The following is a 24,349-nucleotide window of genomic DNA, read 5'->3' as shown; positions in this document are numbered from 1 at the left end:
CAACGAGGAGGTGAATTATGAGGACATTTTCAGTGTCCCCATAATTCAAAAGGTTTATAAATAATTCAGAATGAGTTTTTTTGTAAATCCAAAAATGCACAAATTTTCCTGTGAGGGGTAGGTTTAGGTGTAGGGTTGGGGTAGGGCAATAGAAAATACAGTTTGTACAGAATAAAAACCATTACACCCCATAAGTCCCCATAAACCACATATACCAACATGTATGCATTGCGAAACTCAAAGGATCACTCTGATGGACCATTTCCAAAGTTTGTCCTCTGTGATAAATGTGGTCATTATCGAGCAGAATGGAAAAGCAGGCCTCCGTCATTATCCACACTCAACAGGGAGCCATCCCGTTTACTATGTGTGTGATTTTACCCAAACATAAAGATGGTTTCCTCTTCAAACGTTCTTATTTTTGGCTGCTCCTGCTCACAAATATGCCATTAGAAATGCACTAGAAACGTCATTTGGCTCGCTTAAACGGTTCTGTTGATGCCAAAAAATGTCCTTAGGTTCAGGTGATTGTACAGATTTTTTTAAGAAGTCAGACAAAAGTCATTTCATTCAGTGTCATTAGGTGTTTTAATGGCTTTTCATGAACTGGTGTAAAATGTTTCACATGTTTTAAGTCTGTTAGAGCAGTGGAAAAACACAAAGACATTAACATTGATCGGATAAGCTAGTTACTTTTTGTGCATAAAAGAAAAACAAAAGACATTCTTGACAAGCGATAAACCAAAGCCAATCAAATTGATTATTCTAATCAGCTTGAAGAAGTAGATGTCAGAACCTTTATTTGAATGTTAATGATTAGATGGAAATTAACTGCTTGATTGATTGCTGTCATGACTTTTGGCTCCGTCTGGATCCAGGATTTCAGTCTCAGTCTGTGCTGTTTTCGCTTTGCTGTGCTTCTCAATAGCGGATAGACTGCATTTATTATTGTGTGTGTTTTCTCTCTTGGGGCTGACCGTGAAGGTCAAAGTCGATTAATAGATCAGGACAGAGAGGTGTAAAGTTTATGGCACTGAAGTAACAGATGCACTTTTTTTTTCCAACCCAGTGTGTTTGGTGGGAAGCAGTCATTGGAGAAGACTGTTGAAGTCAGTTGTTCAGGTGTTATTTGAGGTTTAAACGTTTAGAATTGCCAGTTAAGAAGGAGTCAATATAATATAATGTGGAAATACTTAAGTTTGAAATAAAAATAAATTAACACTTTTGTTCAGCAAGGATGCATTAAAGTGACAGTAAAGACATTTATAATTTCGCTTATTCTTTATATTCATTACAGAAAAAAAGTTCCCAAAATTCCACATGTAAAATAATAATAATAATAATAATAATAAGCAGCATAACTGTTTTCACGTGACACTGAAGACTGGAGTAATGATGCTAAAAATTCAACTTTGCCTTCACAGAAATAAACTGCATTTTAAATTTAATAAAATAGTAAACTGTTATGTTAAATTCTAATAATGTTTTACATTAAAATGATAAAAAAAAAATTAAATTCATAGTCATATAAATCCAGACCTAACCATAAGACTTTTAAAAACCTCAGAAAATATATTTTCTAAACTTTTGGACATCGGTATACATGTGCGATATGCAATAAGTTATTAGAGCCCTGCATTTTGACCCGGGCCCGACCGGCCCCGACTTTTTTTTTTATACAACTCTGGCCGGGCTTCGGTCCAATGTTCACATCATAGTTCAGACATGGGCCGGGTCTTGGGCCTGCTTTAGGGTTCTCCTTATTTTTATATTTTAGACATCCATTAATTATTGAATGAAAAAAATTGCCGCGCTGGTGGAAACAACACAAGGCTGTCTTACCACGACTGTGAAGAGTTGTCGACAGCTGAAGAGTTCTGTGTCCAAATGCACACAGTAGGCTTAAGCTTGTGGCAAAGCACCGGCAAAAGTAATTACCATAATTACCACAACATGTGACGGGGGGAAATAGTAAGTAGATATTTTAATTGTTTACTAATAAACTAGTGTTTTCTGAGTCAAGGATGAAGTTGCCGATCCTGACTCACCATCTCCTCATTAGACGCGCCTTTAGAGAGAAGTGTATCTTTATGGATTTTGATTATAATTAGGGATGCACCGAAAATCCGGCCACCGAAAATTTTCGGCCAGCTGGGGGCCCCAAGCAATTGCTTGGTTTGCCTGCCTTGTCAAGATGGGCCTGCGGAGGTGATGCAGGCTTTGATGGCTGTTGCCGAGCAACAAATTCCATCTGTCTACTGTTGGGGGCTTTTAAGTCCAGATCTGCTTCATTTCATTTATTCATGCCATGGTGACCTGTTACTAGGTAAAAAAAATAATAAAAGTGGAACACAGTCACAGCTCGTTTTCCAAGATGAACATACGCAGGTTTTGAAAATCCTACATGAATAGAACCCTGGGTGGGCACTGGGCACTTTTTACTTTATTACACTTTTAAAATTATTACAGCCTCTATAAAAACAGATAGGTGCTACACAGTTTTGAGCTACAATTGCATTTGTCAGACAGACTTAAGTGTAATTTGTTTGTTTGTTTGTTTAGTTATTTAGCCATGTATTTAATTAGTCATTAATGTAGTCATTTATTTACTCATTTATTTATTCCTGTGTTTATCTAACCATTTATTTATTAATGTATTAATGAATTAATTTCTGTATTTATTTACTTATTACTTTATTTATAAACCCATTCATTCATTCATTCCTGTTTTTTTCGTTCGTTTATTAATTCATGTAATAACTTTAGTCATTAATTTATTCCTGTTTAACCATTTAATTCATTCATTCATTCATGCCTGTATTTATTTGTTAATTATTTAATAATTAATTGATGTTAGTCTTTCATTCAATCATTTTATGTATTTATTTATTGTTTTATTGTTTAGCATTATATTTTTTGATTTTCTTTACATTTTTATTTGCTTTTACAAGTTGAAAAGTTACACAGCCATTTTTTTTAACTCTTAAATTTTTTTTTTTTTTTTTTTTTTAATTCTAAATTTTTCACTACTTTTCTATAGTATTAAGTCAAAATAAAAAAAATTGACAAAATCCATACATCTAATAAAGAATAGTAATAATTAGAAAACAAGCTGCACATATTTCAGTGCAAGCTCGTCAGAGGGATTTTGTAACAGTGTTTTTTATATGGTTTGACTTGTGTAACATACATGACAAATTACACACCCCTTCTGTCCTGTTACTTTTGTTAGACCATCTTTCAGCTATTTGTCTGTCTTTTACCCACTCAAACAAGATGTTTATTTGAGCACAATCAGTATGGTCATAATACCTCTAGTTGTTGAATGCCTCTGAGATAATCTGATGTTGACCTGTACATAATTAATTTGTGATGGCAAATTTGTGAGCTGCTAGCATAGGCTTGACTCGTTTGCTTATGCTGTAATATCCACCATTAATTATTTAGTGTTTGCAAATTTAATAAGCATGCATAGACTATAATGGCTGTAGAGAGGGAGACATTTCATAAAGAGACCAACTTACAGATGACCAGCCATATTTTCAACATGAAAACATGGTGATTTTTAAAGGCATATGCCCAAATAATTTTTTAACATGTCATGCTGAAAGCGAGGCATGGCATTACTTTCATAAGAATTCAGACTCTATTTTTGGTGTATGATAAAACAAACAAACAAACACTTCTAACATCATTGTTTTCCATGCAGCCACGGGGTTTCAGTGCCAGTCTGTTATTTTAATGTGCTTTGTGTAATTATGCACAATTTTTCATATTTAACTGCATTGTAACTGAGCAGGTTAGTGCTTCTCTCTGGAGATAATCTAAAACTGTTTGTGCTTCATAAAATGTTTTTTTTTTTTTCTTTTTCTGAACGTTAAATGAAGCATTTATGTGCTAATTCTGTTTATAGACTGTGGTAAAGCAGTTTAATTAAATCAACTCACATGTGTAAGCCTGCCTCATCTAACTAATATATTACTCCCTGATTTGATTGATTTACTGTTCTTGGCTATAGTGAGAAGATACGCTACGCTGCTTAACTTAATTTGAAATATAATACCTTACATATTCATCTTAGAGTCAGAATATAACAGTCTTTATTTATGTAGCGTTATTTATTTATTGCCATACAGTTAGGATTTAGTTTTAAAGACTTTTTAAGCCATAATTACCATATATACTGTCTAAAAACCGATTACGAAAGACCAAAATCCAAACTTATTTGAGGGCCATGTGCCAAATGTAAATGTTGCATTATATCCAATTATATTACATAGAAATGTATTAACATTTTCTATTTTCCATTTTACTTTTCATACATTTTCATTCTATTTTTCACAAGATAAATATAAATAAAATATTTGTATTGAATTAAATTCACTTGTTTTTACACATATATATATATATATATGGCATGGCAAATCTGTGTGTATATGTGCATGCATGTATGTAATTATTTATAAAATATTAAACGAAATATAAATATGATTTAGATAATGTATTTATGAATACAATTTAAAAAACAAAATGTATTTTATATATTATTTAATGTATATATTTATCAATAAACTTGTTTTATTTATTAGTTTATAAATCAGTTTATTTATTTATTTATTAATCATAATATTATTATGACATGGCAAACTGCTACAGAATGGCTGTCACATTACATGACTGACCATTTTACAAATATTTATATATATATATATTTTTAAATATAATAATCTTTCTAATGCACTATACATACATCACATTCATATGTCAGTTGTATTTCTATATTGATATTATATTATGGTTTTATGATACTTGCATGCAACCAGGTCACTAGAGAAAATGCATTTGGTTGATTTCAAACGCATGAGGGAGAGCTACTACAGTAAACCCAGGCTAGATTAGGCTAAAATCAGTCAGTCTGTATTTTTTAATAACTCAGGTCATCACAAAGAAATCACCTCTCCAATCACATGACCTGACAAGACGACGACAAACAACCCCCAGTTCACCAAGTGCACTGATGACTCAATTATGTTTGCCATAATATTTCATCCAGTCACAGCAGCCTTTCTTAGACACACCGAGACCATTACTTTGAATTATTTACACTCTTTCAGAACCCTTTATGTGACTGCTGGCATGCATGAGGTCCCTGTAGCAATACTTGCCCCGTAGAGGATTTCCAGCCATGTTTTGGAGTTAAATAACCTCATTTAGCCAGTGTGGGCCATTAAGTCCCAGCCCTGACCATGCAGGATGTTGCACGTGGTAAAAGACCCATGCTGAGTAGCATTTAGCATACTATCCATTCTATATAGAATGCAAGATTAGAATTAGCGCATTGAAAATAGTGTCTAAGGTGCTCAAATGATACTGAATTTTAACCATTTGTGCATGCTCTTTTAACTAGTATCCCAAAATGCTTTCTTCTCTGCTACATAATGATAAACCTGAATGTAATAGTGAATTTTGAGGTGATGAGTTCAGCTGAAAGCTAATGTATGTACGTCAACACAAACAGAATGTAATATAATATAATAAAAATTTCTGTAAATACATTTTTTATTATATTTTAAATTACATTTTTTTTTATTTTTATGAAAATGCAAACTTAATGGCATTTTATTAATCAAGTTTCCAGATACTTAGTGTATACATATTTATTTAGTTGTTTCTTTGTTCAAATTTATTTAGTTTTTAAATAAATGAATTAGTAATAGTGAATTTTGAGGTGATATGTTTAGCTAGATATTTGTATTTCAACACAAACAGAATGTGACAGAAAGGTCTTTGATACCAAGAGGCAGTTTTTTTTTGTTTGTTTTTTTTGACATGGTAGTATGTTTTACTAAATGCACAAACTTATTGAAATTTTGAGTAATTTCCCTCATCTATAGACATTTAGCAACACCTTTAACCGCAACCATTTAATTCCCAGCATCTGCTTGTGACCCGTCTGTGTTTGTTTGAGCAGCAGAGGAGTGGATGCTGATGGACAGCACTTTGTCAGGTAAATGAAGAGTTGTTTTTTGGTAAATGAAGAGGTGAATGAGGCTCTATATTTAACACAGACTGTGGTTCATTTTACACAGCATATTACACATTGTTGCAAAGCTTTGCCTCACCACAAGATGGATGAGGGTAATTTCCATGGCTTTGGGCAGCAGTTTATCACAAGGAAACAAACAAAAGTCCTTAAATCACCATTTATTATGAAATGCAACACACACACACACAAACACGTACAGGAGTGGCACATGTTCAGCACATATAGCTCCACTCTTCACATTATGACATTAAAGTGCATATTTATAGTCTCAGGATCTCTATAATATTATTATGACAATCATAGATATTTGCACACAGGTTTTGTGAATGTGTTGCATGCTGTTAAGATTTTATGCAAATCATCTTGATGTGTAACATTGTTAATAGCTGCAGAAATGTAGTTTATTTAGTTATTTGGTTAAATTTAATTTATTTCTATAAATATAATTTGGTGATTTTAATCATTTTAATTTGATTAAAATTAACAATTTTCTTTTTTTTATTAAGCATCCAGATGCTTAGTGTATAAATAAATAAAAATACTTTAATTATATAAACATCAATTAATATTTAATTTTATGATTTTAATAAATTTAAACAAGTCAGTAGTCATTTTATGCAAAGGTCACACAAGATTTGGTGTACTGTATAACATGGTTATTGAGCTGCCAGAAGAAGGTGAAAAATATAGCAGTAATAGAAAGATAATAGACCTATCATGTTTCACTATGCAAATATATTCAATAAAGAAGTCTAATCACAGTTAAGAATGCAGAGTTCCAGTTATGAATTGCCACCATTATGACAAAGAGAGATTTCCAAAATGTCAAATTATTTAGAAGAGGACTGTGGTTTGACTGTGAAGCTTTCTCTATTAGAAGCTGACCTTTATGTGCTGTCAAGACTTAAGCATGTGTTATGTCTGTGAATTATATAATCACACACATAGTGACCCGGGTCAGCCATCTGAAACCAACATAATTGTTCTAATTTACTGTACTGAAGCTACAGCTTCTGTGTCGGCCATCTCGGGCACAATAAGTCTATATATAGATTACATTGTGCTGCTGAGGACTGACGTCACTACATCCTTAAATGAGCGCAAAATAATAGTAATAATCTAATGACAGTTCAAAACAGTGGAATTAGATCTTTACCTGAACAAAGGAGACAGAGTCTGAGGAGGATGTCATGTGTGTCTCATACATCCTGCATAGCCCTGTTAGGCTGTATTGAATGGAGTTTGCCATTCACTGCAGAATTCACACATAATGTAATGTACTTACTTATCTATTAATGCTTTTAAGTAAAATATGTGTGCAGGGTATTTCTTTTCTTACATATGACTGAAAGGAATTCTGTTGAATGAAACCATCAGTTTTGTGACAGTAATAACTAAAACTCTTGCATAATAAATTGGTCTATGTAGTCAAAAAAAAAAGTCAGTTTAGTGACTAAGACATTAACTTTGTATTACGGACCTTTAAGTCAACATAAAAGGACATTTGTATATTTTATATCCACAATGTGTTGTATTTCAGAGTGTAAAAAATATTTAAGTTATATCCGGGGAGAAAAAAATTGGGCAGTACTTGATTTTTTTTCTTTTTGGTAATCGATTGGGTTGCATAAATTTTTGGAGCCAGACCTGAATGGAATTATTATTATTATTATTATTATTATTATTATTATTATTATTATTATATTTTTATTTGTACAAATCTGTCATTATTTGAGATTTGTAAAAAAAAAAAAAAAAAAAAAATCTTTGTTAATCTTTATTAAATTACTAACAGTTAACCATTAGTTCACTCAAAATGAAAAAATCAGTGCTGATTTAAAAAAAAAAACTTAACCTTCATGTGTTATATACATATTGTTTTATTTATTTATTTATTTATATTTTACCATGTGTCAGTTTTTTTTTTTCAGTGTTTTTTTTTCCATAAAATAAAATATAAATTCATACTAGTTTTGGGACCACATGGTGGTGGTTAAATGGTGCTGAATTAAATTTTTTGGGTGAACTATCCCTTTAAATCGCTACCATATATTAACTATCTCCAATATTTTTTAAAAACTTCGTTAACATTAGCTACAAACAATACCTAAATAGCTATTGGCTATTATTTAGCATTTGCAGATAGTGATACTGATAGCACAGAGCAAGATATTCTAGAGAGCTATTCTATTCTTATGGTAGCAGATCATGTTTTTGCTTCATTTTCTGAAAGAATAAGACTGTAAATGTGTATATGATAATATTTTGTACTAGTAGTGTGCTAGCAAATAAATGGCTTCAGTGCTAACAGACATGGACTAAAAGCCATCCAGTTCTGATTTTATGGGGTCTTTAAAGAAACTGGCATTTAAAGTAAGACAGGCACAAACACACACACACACACACACACACACACACACACACACACACTGGCTTTATCGCATCTGTATTTATTACTTAATTCAAAGTGTCTGGGCTGTTTTGTGCGGCACTTTCCAGAGGGATTATCTCCATTAACATGCATAGCTGCCCAATATCAAACCACTTCTCTCTCATTGATCCTTGCTGCGCATGAAGACTGCCAAATTTATTTATATTTGCATTCAATTTTTATATAATACACAGCTAAAAATGGCCAGCTGAGTGTAATTGGATTGTGCGCTGTTGGGCTTTCATATGTGGATGCATTAGTGATTGCTCAAGTAGCAGTGACCTTGGGCTATAAACAACACTCACTACCTCGCCTGACAAACCTCGGCGGCCCTCCTTGGCTCGTGCATCCTCGCTCCTTTTTCAGATGCAAATGGGATCAGCGAAGGTCCCAAGGGGAGGTTTGTTCAGCTAACTCTACAGCATACAAACAATTAGCACATGCCGAGGCATGAATATGTGCTCACCTTGTGCTCTAACAGGGGCAAAGTTTCATCCCAATCTCATCAGGGCTCAAGAAACTGTTGTCAAGTGTTACAAGGAGATGTTTATACAGTCATTCAAAATGAGGGTTTAATGAATTCATTTACCCTTTTGATAGTTTTTAGATCTCTGAATATGATAGAAGTGTGACTCTCATGAAAACATGACACTGATGCAAAGTTTATCATAGTTCACCTTCAGAAATCAAAGAGAAAGAATGTAAATGGTATTTTGTACAGTAAATTTTAAAAGAACTTTTTTTGTCTTATTTTAAATATTCCTTTCAGCCTCATGGTTGCTTTTTATTTTATTTTATATTTTATTTTATTATTTTTAGAACCGCTTGTCATGTCTATGAAGGACATATTTTTTCTTTTCTTTTTTTCTTTTCTTTTTTGTATTTATAACGAAAATGGGTTGATATGCTTCATGTAATGCAAAAATAATTTATGGCAAAACACAAGCTTAATTTCTAGTCAAATATTTTTATTTTTCACATATGTTTGGGTTTTTGTATTGGGTCATTATTTTTATGAAAATTAGTCATATTTCTCCTTTCTTCTTCAAATTCTCCCTGACAGACTTTTTTCATTCATTCATTTTATTTTAGTAAGTCATATGATTTAATATAATGTAATATCATGACTTTTCGATATCAAAATTAATTTTGAGACATTAAATACTACAGTACAGTATTGTACATTGTACTGGTAATGAGAATGGACTGATGTTCTTCATGCAATGCAAAACCACTTAATAGTCAAGATCAGCCTTCATTCATTTATTTATTTAGATGTATAATATGACCATGTTCTTGACAGAATCAGAGTATCACCAAGACTATTTTGATCCCAAGTGAGATTCATGAGAATATAACATTCAGAGCTCTTATTAGCATGTTTGGTTTATTGAAGTGACGCTGCTTAAAATAAGTCACCTTGACACTTACTTTGGCCTTCACAAGGGAGAGATAGAAAAACATAAGGAAAGAAGAAAGCCAGGCGGATCCATCTAAAGCTGCTGTGAGAACAGCATCTTGATGGAGGAGTTCCCAGCTTCTCTTTCTAATCCAATCAATCTAGAACAAAGCCAGAAGTTTCCTCAAACTAAGCACTCAGTATGAATGGAGCAAGACATGTTTGATGTCTGAGTCCAAGCACAGCAGCAGAAAGTTTGCTGAAACATAGTTTTTCTCTCGTACTGCGTTCGCATGTTGTAAGTTCTCATTACCAGAAGCATGAAATAATCAAAAGATTCATGGAGCTTAAACTCATGGATTTATAATCCTGTTGGTTTGTGTTTTCAACATCATTTGACCTGAAATGCATTGTTTTTTTTTGTTTTGTTTTTTTTTATGTTTGTGGCATGGCTGACGGGCCAGAGCAATGTTTTCAAAGACTAATTAATGCATCAACAGTGGCCCCCGTGCATCATGGGAGCATCATGCTCAGTGCGAGTCTCAGTGTTTTGTTTGTTTTTGTTGAGTCATAAACATACATAACCCATGAGAACAGAAGAGCTCGCTGTCAGAATGACTCATTTGGATGCCGATGTGTCCATGGGTCACAGTCATGCATGCCGCTCCTGCACTGTTGTTCATTTTTACCGGGCCGCGTTATTTATATGAGTCGCAGCCATGTTGTCTGATGGAGTTTTGCCTGTTTGAGAAATCTCACCATGTTGTGCTTGACTTTACTGAATTAGTCAGTGTGTAACATGAGAAATGGAAATTTAATTTTGAAAACAGCATAATCTTAGTGTGTCCAATCAGTGACACTAAAACATGTATGGAATTTGGATGATCATCAGATTTATGCTCTGCATCTTATGATATTAGATTTCAGTCAATATAGTTGGCCACTTTCACAATGTGTTAATCAAATTGAGTGTCTTTTAAAGGGTTTCCATGACTGAATCATCTAATTTTTGTTTATTTATTAAAATTTTAATTGTTTTATTTTAGATCAGAGCAGAGCAGTGTTTTTGTCCATACATTCCAAAAAACAACAACAACAACAAAAAACTTGACACAAAGTGATCTTTTTCATCATAAATATTTGGAGAAATATGAGTGTCGTTAAATATTGATGTATTTTAATTTATTTTTAGTACAGCCTTCCTATATTAGCTTTGGAAAAAGTGGACAAGTCCTGATCATCAAATGCATCTGAAAAGTGTGAACTACAAATGAATATTAATCTACAAAGCAGCTATTGTTAATCCAAATTGATTATCCGTGTTTTTTCTGTAGCATATAAAATTTGCATTCATTTTTATTCATATAACAACAGATTGCCCTGTCAAAGAGCTAGGCAATATGACAGTCAATATATAATGCAGGCTGTTGTATTATACTGGTTCTCTTACGAGAGCTCTCTCGTACTGCGTCTTAGCTAAGACGCTACGGGAAAAGTCTCTTTTCACGAAATACTGAAGCAAAAAATTATCCTTAATTTTGTATTTTTGTAAAGCGCATTTTCAGCAGTACACAGCCATAGGCGAGACGGCTAGTTCGCTCATTGGCTTGTTCTGCGGCAACTGCACAGCCTATCGAGCGCAGGCTGATGCAACATCAGACCAATAAGGGCGCTTCGCGCCCTTCTTGCCACTTCCTCGCCGGTTCCCTCCGCTTCGCCGGTCTCCCCTGCATCGCTTCCCGATGCTCAGCGTCCACTGCTTGCCGACGCGTCATCGGAGGAAGTGGATCTCAGGCCCGCGTCGGAGGAAGAAGACACGTGCTCTCTGCTTGCTTCGGGCAGTGAGGGTTGGGCGAGCTCCGTGGATCTCGCGCCCGCTGCTCAGAGGCCCAGCAGACGGGGGGATATCGATAAGGAGCTGATGCGTGTACTCTCGTTGGCCGCGGCGAGCCTCGGCCTCGAGTGGTCTGCACCAGCGCCCCCTTCACGTTCCCGGCTGGATGGTAGCTATCTTCCGGATGAGTGCTCTTCCTCAAGCTCAAAACACGCCCCTTTTCTTCCTGAGCTTCACGAAGAAGTGGCGAAGGCTTGGGACGCTTCATTCTCGGCGAGAATCCGCTCATCTGTTTCGTCAGCATTCTCCACACTGTACGGTGCTAAGAACAGAGGCTACCTGTCACTTCCGCCGGTGGAACAGGCTATAGCAGCGCACCTTTGCCCGCCCTCTGCTGGACGGCGGACTAAGGCGGCGTTGCCATCCAAAGCCTGCCGCATGACGTCATCGCTGCTCGCACGGATATTCTCTGCTGCTGGGCAGGCTGCGTCTGCGTTACACACCATGGCGACGCTACAGATTTTCCAGGGCGATCTTCTCCGCAAGCTGGATGAGATGGGACCTGAAGCGATCTGTCTCGCGGATCTGAGGAGTGTCAATGTCAATGTCAATGTCACCTTTATTTATATAGCGCTTTAAACAAAATACATTGCGTCAAAGCAACTGAACAACATTCATTAGGAAAACAGTGTCAATAATGCAAAAATGATAGTTAAAGGCAGTTCATCATTGGATTCAGTTATGTCATCTCTGTTCAGTTAAATAGTGTCTGTGCATTTATTTGCAATCAAGTCAACGATGTCGCTGTAGATGAAGTGTCCCCAACTAAGCAAGCCAGAGGCGACAGCGGCAAGGAACCGAAACTCCATCGGTGACAGAATGGAGAAAAAAACCTTGGGAGAAACCAGGCTCAGTTGGGGGGCCAGTTCTCCTCTGACCAGATGAAACCAGTAGTTCAATTCCAGACTGCAGCAAAGTCAGATTGTGCAGAAGAATCATCTGTTTCCTGTGGTCTTGTCCTGGTGCTCCTCTGAGACAAGGTCTTCACAGGGGATCTGTATCTGGGGCTCTAGTTGTCCTGGTCTCCGCTGTCTTTCATGGATGTAGAGGTCCTTTCTAGGTGCTGATCCACCATCTGGTCTGGATACGTACTGGATCCGGGTGACTGCAGTGACCCTCTGATCTGGACACAGACTGGATCTGGTGGCCACGGTGACCTCGGAACAAGAGAGAAACAGACAAATATTAGCGTAGATGCCATTCTTCTAATGATGTAGCAAGTACATAGGTTGTTATGGGAAGTGTATCCGGTTCCGGTTTACCTAATTAATGCAGCCTAAAAATCCTTTAACGGATTTGGATAATAAAAGCATATTCGTTTGTTATGTGTATGCCAGGTTAAAGAGATGGGTCTTTAATCTAGATTTAAACTGCAAGAGTGTGTCTGCCTCCCGAACAATGTTAGGTAGGTTATTCCAGAGTTTGGGCGCCAAATAGGAAAAGGATCTGCCGCCTGCAGTTGATTTTGATATTCTAGGTATTATCAAATTGCCTGAGTTTTGAGAACGTAGCGGACGTAGAGGGTTATAATGTAAAAGGAGCTCATTCAAATACTGAGGTGCTAAACCATTCAGGGCTTTATAAGTAATAAGCAATATTTTAAAATCTATGCGATGCTTGATAGGGAGCCAGTGCAGTGTTGACAGGACCGGGCTAATATGGTCATACTTCCTGGTTCTAGTAAGAACTCTTGCTGCTGCATTTTGGACTAGCTGTAGTTTGTTTACTAAGCGTGCAGAACAACCACCCAATAAAGCATTACAATAATCTAACCTTGAGGTCATAAATGCGTGGATTAACATTTCTGCATTTGACATTGAGAGCATAGGCCGTAATTTAGATATATTTTTGAGATGGAAAAATGCAGTTTTACAAATGCTAGAAACGTGGCTTTCTAAGGAAAGATTGCGATCAAGTGGCACACCTAGGTTCCTAACTGATGATGAAGAATTGACAGAGCAACCATCAAGTCTTAGACAGTGTTCTAGGTTATTACAAGCAGAGTTTTTAGGCCCTATAATTAACACCTCTGTTTTTTCAGAATTTAGCAGTAAGAAATTACTCGTCATCCAGTTTTTTATATCGACTATGCAATCCATTAGTTTTTCAAATTGGTGTGTTTCACCGGGCTGCGATGAAATATAGAGCTGAGTATCATCAGCATAACAGTGAAAGCTAACACCATGTTTCCTGATGATATCTCCCAAGGGTAATATATAAAGCGTGAAGAGTAGCGGCCCTAGTACTGAGCCTTGAGGTACTCCATACTGCACTTGTGATCGATAGGATACATCTTCATTCACTGCTACGAACTGATGGCGGTCATATAAGTACGATTTAAACCATGCTAATGCACTTCCACTGATGCCAACAAAGTATTCAAGTCTATGCAAAAGAATGTTGTGGTCAATTGTGTCAAACGCAGCACTAAGATCCAATAAAACTAATAGAGAGATACACCCACGATCAGATGATAAGAGCAGATCATTTGTAACTCTAAGAAGAGCAGTCTCAGTACTATGATACGGTCTAAATCCTGACTGGAAATCCCCACATATACCATTTTTCTCTAAGAAGGAATATAATTGTGTGGATACCACCTTTTCTAGTATCTTGGACAGAAAAGGGAGATTCGAGATTGGTCTATAATTAACTAGTTCTTTGGGGTCAAGTTGTGGTTTTTTGATGAGAGGCTTAATAACAGCCAGTTTGAAGGTTTTGGGGACATGTCCTAATGACAATGAGGAATTAATAATAGTCAGAAGAGGATCTATGACTTCTGGAAGCACCTCTTTCAGGAGCTTAGATGGTATAGGGTCTAACATACATGTTGTTGGTTTAGATGATTTAACAAGTTTATACAATTCTTCCTCTCCTATGGTAGAGAATGAGTGGAACTGTTCCTCAGGGGGTCTATAGTGCACTGTCTGATGTGATACTGTAGCTGACGGCTGAATGGTTGCAATTTTATCTCTAATAGTATCGATTTTAGAAGTAAAGTAGTTCATAAAGTCATTACTGCTGTGGTGTTGGGAAATGTCAACACTTGTTGAGGCTTTATTTTTCGTTAATTTAGCCACTGTATTGAATAAAATACCTGGGGTTATGTTTGTTTTCTTCTAAAAGAGAAGAAAAGTAATCGGATCTAGCAGTTTTTAATGCTTTTCTGTAGGATATGTTACTTTCCCGCCAAGCAATACGAAATACCTCTAGTTTTGTTTTCCTCCAGCTGCGCTCCATTTTTCGGGCTGCTCTCTTTAGGGTGCGAGTATGCTCATTATACCATGGTGTCAAACTGTTTTCCTTAACCTTCCTTAAGCGTAAAGGAGCAACTTTATTTAAAGTGCTAGAAAAGAGAGAGTCCATAGTTTCTGTTACATCATCAAGTTGTTCTGAGGTTTTGGTATGCTAAAGAATTTGGTTACATCAGGAAGATAACTTAAAAAGCAGTCTTTTGTGTTAGAAGTGATGGTTCTTCCATACTTGTAACAAGAAGTAGAATTTACAATTTTGGCTATATGAATTTTGCAAAGAACTAAATAATGATCTGAGATATCATCACTTGGCTGAATAATTTCAACACCATCAACATCAATTCCATGTGACAGTATTAAATCTAGAGTATGATTTCGACAATGAGTAGGTCCTGAAACGTGTTGTCTAACACCAATAGAGTTCAGAATGTCTATAAATGCTGATCCCAATGCATCGTCTTCATTATCAACATGGATATTAAAATCACCAACTATTAAAACTTTATCTGCAGCCAGAACTAACTCGGATGTAAAATCACCAAACTCTTTAATAAAGTCTGTATGGTGCCCTGGTGGCCTGTATACAGTAGCCAGTACAAACATAACAGGGGATTTATCATTAACATTTGTTTCTTTGGATAATGTTATATGAAGTACCATTACTTCAAACGAGTTATACTTGTAGCCTGCCCTCTGAGAAATCCTGAAAACGTTGTTATAAATTGAAGCAACACCTCCACCTTTGCCTTTTAGACGGGGCTCATGTTTATAACAGTAATCTTGGGGGGTGGACTCATTTAAAATAATGTAATCATCAGGTTTTAGCCAGGTTTCTGTCAAACAGAGTACATCTATATTATGATCAGTGATCATATTATTTACAAAAAGTGTTTTCGTAGAAAGGGATCTGATATTCAATAAGCCAAGCTTTATCATTTGTTTATCCATATTGCTTCTGTTTTTTATTTGTTGAACCTCAATTAAATTGTTAATCTTAGCTTGGTTTGGACGTTTTTTGTATTTTCTAGTTCGGGGAACAGACACAGTCTCTATAGTGTGATATCTAGGTGAAGAAGTCTCTATGTGCTGAGAATTAACTGACCTCTGTGACGGGAGGCAGCTAGCAGACGGTCGGTTTAGCCAGTCTGTCTGCTTCCTGACCTGGGCCCCAGTTAGTCAAGTATAAACACTAAGACTATTTGCCATATGTGCTTCGGATCTCTCCCTCCGCGCTACTAAGTCCGCTGCACAGGCCATGGGACGGGTTATGGCTTCCGCTGCGGTGGCTGAGAGGCATTTGTGGCTGACGCTTTCTGACATCAAGGAGTCTGAGCGCGCTGCGTTTCTTGACGCTCCGCTAACTCCTGCCGGCCTCTTTGGATCTTCCGTCAACGAGTTTGTGGAGAGATTCGCCGAGGACCAGAAAGCTTCACAGGCGTTCAAGCACTTCTTGCCGAAGCGCTCCAGTTCTGCAGCTAGCCGCTCTAGACCGGCCCCACAGAGCTCTCAGTCACGCCCACCGCCTCCTGCTGCGCCATCGCGACAGCGTCAGCAACGCAGCTCGGGACCCCGTTCTCGCTCTTCGAGCCGTCGCCCCGCGCCGCGGGAGCCGCGGCAGAGGATTGCGATGAAGCCAGAAGCCCCGAAAGCATCCTAGCACTGCTGGGAAAGCGCCGGTGTTCGAGTTCCGCTGCGGCCGAGCTCTCACCCAAGCGCGCCGCTGTTGCAGTTCCAAGAGTTGTGACTGCCTCAGTGTCTTCTGCAATGCGCAAGCCTGCACGAGTGCCCGCTTGCCTGCACACAAAAGCCGTTATCACGGCTACCCAGATGTTTCACAAAAAGAGTGTTTTTTCTGGTGTTCCGGCCACGGCCGATGGTGCTATAAATGTTGTGACGATGCCCACTCCTCAGTGCCCATCTCCACATGTAAGCACAGCCCTACACACAGGGCCTGCGCCCATAATGTCGACTCAAGTCGGTCGCGCACACTACATAGTAAACGTGCCCACCCCTCAGTGCCCACAATTACTATGTCACACGCGTCATGTGGTTTCTGTAAAAACGAAACCCGTGCACGCTCGTCCGGCCACGGCCGATGGTGCTTTAAATGCAGTGACGATGCCCACTACCCAGTGCCCATCCCTGCATGTAAGCACAGCCCTGCACAGAGGGCTAGCGCACATAAGATCGACACAGATCGGTCGAGCGCGCTACATAGTAAACGTGCCCACTTCCCAGTGCCCACATACACTATGTCACTTATGGCGCGGGGCTTCTGTAAAAACGAGGCCCGTGCACGTACATTCTGCACAGGCAGACGGCGAGTTGAAAGTGGTAAAAGTGCACACATGCAGCCCACGGTTACTCGCAGATATATCGAGTCCCACGGGACCCGCTCAGCCTCCCTCCAGTCGGTTAAGCGCCGGAACGGGGTCGAGGATGAGCGATCTGCCCGCTGTGATCAGCGCGCTCCCTGCCTCAGATGCGCAGCACACTCGAGCGCCGCCGTTGCCCAGTCAACAGAGCGCGTGTCGCATCCAGCCCTTAGCCATTCATGCAGATGCATGGTCAGCGCTTCCAGGGGTTTCGGATTGGGTGCTAGGCATTATAAAGAGAGGCTACTCGCCACAGTTTTCTCGACGCCCACCGCGCTTTTCAGCGCGCGTCGAAACTACGGTCAAAACAGAAATAGCACACATACTTCGGGCCGAAATATCAAAACTGTTGAGCAAAGGGGCTGTAGAGCCTGTGTCTCAAGCTCAAAGCGAGGGGGGGCTGTACAGTAGATACTTTCTGGTGCCCAAGAGAGACGGGGGTCTCAGGCCCATACTGGATCTAAGACAGCTGAACAAGGCATTGATGAAACGCAGTTTCAAAATGCTCATGACCAGGAAGCTCCTCGCGCAGATTCGCAGAGGGGACTGGTTCATGTCAATAGATCTGAAGGACGCGTATTTTCAAATACAGATAGCGTCAAACCACAGGCGGTTTTTGAGATTCGCCTTCGAGGGCCAGGCATACCAGTTTGCAGTCCTGCCATTCGGCTTGTCCGTAGCTCCTCGTACGTTTACGAGGTGCATGGATGCAGCGCTCGCTCCTCTCAGACTCAGAGGCATACGAGTGCTGAATTATTTGGACGACTGGCTGGTTCTGGCCCGATCACGAGCGGAGCTCGTGGACCACAGGGCCGTTTTACTCGATCACCTCGAGAAGCTCGGCCTCAGTGTCAATTGGGCGAAGAGTTCGCTGAACCCCAGTCAGACGATCCTGTTTCTGGGTATAGTTCTGAACTCGTGTTCCATGACGGCGTGACTGTCACCACAGCGCACGATGGGCATTCAGCGCGCAGCGAGTTCTTTCCGCTGCAGCGCGACTGTGTCGCTCAAACACTGTCAAAAGATGCTGGGTCTCATGGCCTCAGCATCTCCGGTTCTGCGGCTGGGCCTGCTCCGCATGCGCCCCCTGCAGTTCTGGCTGAAGGCTCGGGTGCCGCGCAGAGCGTGGGCGTCTGGCCGGCTGCATTTCAAGGTCGATCAGAGCTGTGTTGCGGCTCTAGCACCTTGGACAGCGAACGGCTGGTACCGATCAGGTGTAAGCCTGGGGACTTCCCCGAGTGTGAAAATGGTGTCGACGGACGCCTCCACTTCGGGATGGGGAGCGCTGCTCGAAGGCAGACCGTCCTTTGGCCTATGGTCAGAACGGGAAAAGCTCAGTCATATCAACTGCCTGGAAATGCTGGCAGTGGAGAACGCGCTGACGCGCTTTTGTCCCCATATCAAGGATCACCACGTCGTAGTCCGTTCGGACAACATGTCCGTGGTGTCCTACATAAATCGCCAGGGCGGTCTCGGGTCCCGAAACCTGTGCAGGCTGACGGAACGCCTCCTGATTTGGGCTACACGCAACGTGCGCTCGCTGAGAGCAGTGCATGTGCCTGGACTGCAGAATCTGGGTCCAGACAGGCTGTCCAGAGGCAATGTCCCTACGGGCGAATGGTCTCTACACCCGCAAACAGTCCGGCTGTTGTGGGAGAGATTTGGCATGGCGGAGGTGGACCTCTTTGCGTCCCACGAAAACGCTCACTGCCCCGCGTTCTTTTCCAAGAACGAAAGCGCGCTGTCACGGAAATGGCCGTGCTGCCCGCTTTATGCGTTCCCTCCCGTCTCCCTCCTTCCGCAGGTGATAGAACGGGTGAGAGAAACGAGATGTTCAATACTGCTTGTGGCACCTCTTTGGAAGAACCAACCATGGTTCCCAGATTTGATGCAATTAGCAGATGTCGCCCCATGGCCGGTACCGTTGAGGAGAGATCTCCTCTCGCAGGCCAAGGGCTCGATTTGGCACCCTCAACCGGAGTTGTGGTCCCTCCATGTATGGGCACTCAGCGGTTACCCGCTGATCTCGCAGTGGGAGTGCTAAATACCATCACTCAGGCTAGAGCTCCGTCGACACGACGTCTGTATGCCTCGAAGTGGTCGGTGTTCTCCAGCTGGTGCACAGCTCAAGGTTATTCACCCCTTAGTTGCGAGGTGACGGAGGTCCTCTCCTTCCTACAGGAGCTGTTGGATAAGGGCAGAGCCCCATCCACGCTCAAAGTTTATGTGGCGGCCATCGCGGCGTTTTCTGAAACGGCGTCCGGTCAGTCAATAGGAAGGAACGATTTAGTCATCCGGTTCCTCAGAGGAGCTAGGAGGCTGAATCCTCCCAGACCTCCGTCAGTCCCTATGTGGGACCTCGCGGCGGTTTTGGAGGCCTTGAAGGGTCCCCCTTTTGAGCCTATCCAATCGGTTAGCCTTCAGCATCTGTCGTTCAAGACAGTATTCTTGTTGGCTCTCGCTTCTGTGAAGCGTGTGGGTGATTTGCACGCGCTCTCGGTGAGCCAGTCGTGCTTGGAGTTTGGGCCCAATGACTCAAGGGTCATACTCAAACCTAGGCACGGTTATGTGCCGAAATCCCTCAACACACCGTTTCAGGCTCAGGTTATTGCCCTGTCTGCCCTGCCGGTGTCAGGGGAGGATGAAGACTCGAGTCTTCTTTGCCCTGTCAGGGTTTTAAGAGCTTATGTGTCTCGCTCTGCTGCCTTTCGGCAGACGGAGCAGCTATTTGTCTCATTCGGTGGACGTTCCAAGGGAATGGCTGTTTCGAGACAGACTCTATCCAGATGGATAGTTGACGCCATAGCGTTAGCTTACGCTTCCAGGGGCCTTCAGTGCCCGTTGGGCGTCAGAGCACACTCCACAAGAGGCGTCGCCTCGTCGTGGGCATGGTCTACTGGGATCTCCTTGCAGGATATATGTATGGCGGCGGGTTGGGCCTCGCCGTCTACATTTATCAGGTTCTATAACCTGGAGGTTCCCGCCTTGCAAGCAAGGCTGCTGTCGGTATAGAAGAATCGGGGCCCTGAGGGGAATTCTGAGTTCATGAGCGCTATGCGCTGCCAACTGTTATATAGGCAGTATTGCGTAAGACCCGCATTGCCACATTGGTCAGGCCTTGCCTCGGCTGTGTGATGTCATATTGCCGCATCTACGGATGCTGCTAGATATGGGACGGAGGGCTTTCCCCCTTTTCTGTCCCGGACTCTCTGTGAGTCCCTCAGGTGACTGTGCACTGTAAATCCTGGGCGTTGCTTCAGGTTTATTGGTGTGTGATCCCTGCGCGCACGGCGTTTTACATCGGGTTCCCGTAACGTCTTAGCTAAGACGCAGTACGAGAGAGCTCTCGTAAGAGAACGTACTTGGTTACTAAACCTTACTAAACTCTCTAGAAGAGCGAACGAGTACTGCGTTCTCTGCCGTGCGTACGATTCACTCTGGTTCGCTTCGGCGATGAAATAAATCAGGTGAGTCAGCCTTTTCGAGCTCCTTTTATAGGTTGAGCCACACCCGTTTCGGCGGGAAGTGGCAAGAAGGGCGCGAAGCCCTTCTTATTGGTCTGATGTTGCATCAGCCTGCGCTCGATAGGCTGTGCAGTTGCCGCAGAACAAGCCAATGAGCGAACGAGCCGTCTCGCCTATGGCTGTGTACTGCTGCAAATGCGCTTTACAAAAATACAAAATTAAGGATAATTTTTTGCTTCAGTATTTCGTGAAAAGAGACTTTTCCCGTAGCGTCTTAGCTAAGACGCAGTACTCGTTCGCTCTTCTAGAGAGAACCGAGGTTACGTTTAGTAACCGAGTACGTTTTATAATGTAACTCCTGTTTTGAGTCTGTTTTTAACATGATATGAAGCTGTATTATACACTTGCCAGATATTTACACGTGCCAGATTCATCATTTAGTTATTATATCAATTTCCAAATAGGAAGAGACATTAATAATAGGAGATTAAGTACTTTTCACTTGGAAGGTATTTAATGTCATTAAAAAAGGCATTGCCACATAATGCTTTAATATATAAATCTATCAACATAATGTATGTAAATTGTGATAGAATTCAAGCATCCTGCTAATCTATTTCACTTTCTGTCCAATATTTGGGTGATTATTATGAAACAATATTATACTTCTATTATTATATGACTTTATTTTTTAAATGATCTTAGATTCCTTTATTAATTACATACGTCACTCATGAGTGTCACCCAAATATGAGTAATATGTTAAATGCAAAATGGACTATTATTCCTACATTTTCTTTTTGAACTTGCATTATATAACTAAATAAAATATGTTATGCATCACGTTAAGATAAAATGTAGATATTCACATGAGGGTCAGTGCACTTTAAATCCCATAATCCACCAAACTCCATTATTGAAGTTTGTTATTAGTGGAGAAGCAGTCAACATTTTCCTCTGAATGCATTAGAGAGGCTTTATTGAAATGCAATGTGGTGCTTCAGATGTGCAGTTTTCCAGTGCAGAAATGTGACACACATGTAGAAAAAACTAAAGGTTGGTGTGGCCATTGGTAACCTGCTTTGACTCTGGCTTGGTAAAAAAAATATGGTATTTAGGTATTTACAGTTAAATGCTACTGGCTTCTCCACATTAACATAAACATATGTCCATATGGTTAAGAGCCAAACTCCCAGTGCAGAGTCACATGACCATGTGGTGATGGATGCTGAAAATTTAATTCTTTCAGGTAATTTGTATTGGAATTTTATGAACTTGTGACTCTGCTATTAATATCATTTGATCAGTTTTTGGCTTGGGTGTTTAAAACTGTATTGATTAAGTTAGGAATATGTAATCAATGATAAAGATTAGGTTAATATGAGGCTGTCTTACTGTACCTCATTCCTGTTGTAGAACATTATTTAGGTGTTATATATGTAGCTGTCAGATTAAGAAGAGATTTTGACATTTTTATTCAGCCATGATTTGTTAAATGAAGCATTTTTCCCAAAATGATATCTGTGAGATAAACGTCGTCTGACGTTTCAGGGTAAGTTGGGCCAGTAGCGTAACCAATTGCAACAGTAAGATTTGCCTCCAAGTGAAGGAAGAATTATAACAAATGTTATTACAAAATACTGAAAGTGGATTTATTGCATTAAGATATTAATAATGAATCTTTTCTTTGGCTGATTAATAAAAATGTGAATAATTTGCTGCAAAATTAGATTTCAGAATGGGATTGTGAATTTTTTTTTTCTTTCATATTTTTATTTTGATAACACTTTAGTTTAAATGCTCAGGTCTGACATGTCTTTCCTTTCTTTGAGGAAAACATACTCTAAGAAAAAGTGGCACAGCTTACCCCACAGTGATAGCTTTATCAATTAGCCTTGAATTTGTGCCTGCAGTCTTTCTGTTGCTATTCTTAATATTCTTAATCACTGTAATTGTAACAGGGAACATTTGTTTCAGACTGTTAGGAGACTTTATGGAAAGCCCAGAAGTCAGTTCTCTTTTGACGGCTTAATCAGTTCAGAGATCTGAAACGGTTATCTGAGGGAATAAAGGGGAACTGAGGTGAAGTAATGCCACTCATGAACATCTCAGTCTGGACTCCCACCACAGAAGGTGTCCATGATAACAGACACTGAATTCTGTTCTGTTGTATCCAATAGACTAACTTGAACATCTCTTTTGATATTTCATTCATTACCCAGTTTTCCAGTCCAGATTCCACTCTGTACCCAAATGGTTTGATCTTCTTCATAGGCTTATTCAGTCACCCTCTGTGTTAAGAGAGTTTCAGGTTTTTGATCTTTTTTGCATTGCCTATTCCAAACATTAAAGAACTATGTGTTTCCAAAGAAATTTTGATGTAGTATTCATCAGTTTGGATGCTACTACCACATTGCTAATAGCAAGATTTGGGCAGATTTACCCATCAATGCTGAACTTGTCTCGCTCACCTGGTTCCAGTGATTATGATGCAGATATTTCATTCTGCACATTTACTATTCAATGCTCAATGAGACACCCTGACATGGTCTGAAGAAGAAAGAGGAAGATAAAATAAAGAAAAGCTGCCTATTAATCTATAACTAAAGTTAATAGAAAGAAATGCTTGTGTTTAACATCATGTTTGGGTCTTTTTCTTTAAGGAGCATCAGGCAGATGTATCAAATATGTCGTGACATTTAGCTTTGGTTGGTTTGAAAAGCAATGGGTTAGAGCCGTTAAAGCTGTGCAAGGTGCCTGAGATGATTGACATGTGACAAGCAACATTGAGCAAGTGATTTCAGGATATTTCCTGCGTTTAGCCCTGGTCTGCTAGGTTGAAACTCACTTTGGCTCAGTTAATTGCACTTTTGGTCAAATACAGCTGCTGTTCTCTGCCTTTCTTCCATCTATCTATCTATCCATCCAGTTTTGTTTATCAAGGACTGTAATTATTCCCTGATATGGCAAGCAACTATAATTTCAGACTTTTTCTTTTCCTAAAAATAACTGTTCCTTGTTGTCAAAATGATAAATTATATTGTTGTTCTTGGTTTAAAAACATTTATCTACAACAATTGCTCATGCTCTAGTTACAGTAAACTCACAAAGCAGTTTCTGTGAAAGCATTCAAGAGTATTTATTAAAATAACATTTAAAATCTTAATCTAAATTTGAATTCCAAAGCAGATCATGTATTCCCAAAGAAAAACGAAAAGAAAAAAAGAGCCCTTCATTGTGAATACATACGTATTGTATATGCATAATACATACAGTATACTGAAAAAGTCTTTAAAAATGGGATGACAGGCTTCAAAAGAGGTGAGTGTGAGGGAAAGCTCGGTTTGATTTCTATCATAGCTCCACACTTGGCACTTGGAAGCCTAGCGAGGCTTTTGATTTAAGTTCAGAGGGAAATCTGAGAGGGGGAGAGCCGCTGGTTAGACGTGTGCCGTTTAATGAAGTCGTGCTGGAACGCCCATGGTT

General features: G+C 39.7%; 1 protein-coding gene across 1 annotated transcript in view; it reads left to right on the top strand.

Annotated features, from left to right (window-relative positions):
* Positions 1-24,349, top strand: part of smyd3 (SET and MYND domain containing 3) — a 162,414-nt gene that overhangs the window by 65,226 nt on the left and 72,839 nt on the right. The gene's annotated exons all lie outside the window — the stretch shown is intronic.

Source organism: Carassius carassius, chromosome 31, assembly GCF_963082965.1.
Source record: "Carassius carassius chromosome 31, fCarCar2.1, whole genome shotgun sequence".
Taxonomy (NCBI): domain Eukaryota; kingdom Metazoa; phylum Chordata; class Actinopteri; order Cypriniformes; family Cyprinidae; genus Carassius; species Carassius carassius.
This window is presented reverse-complemented; position numbering and strand designations above follow the sequence as displayed.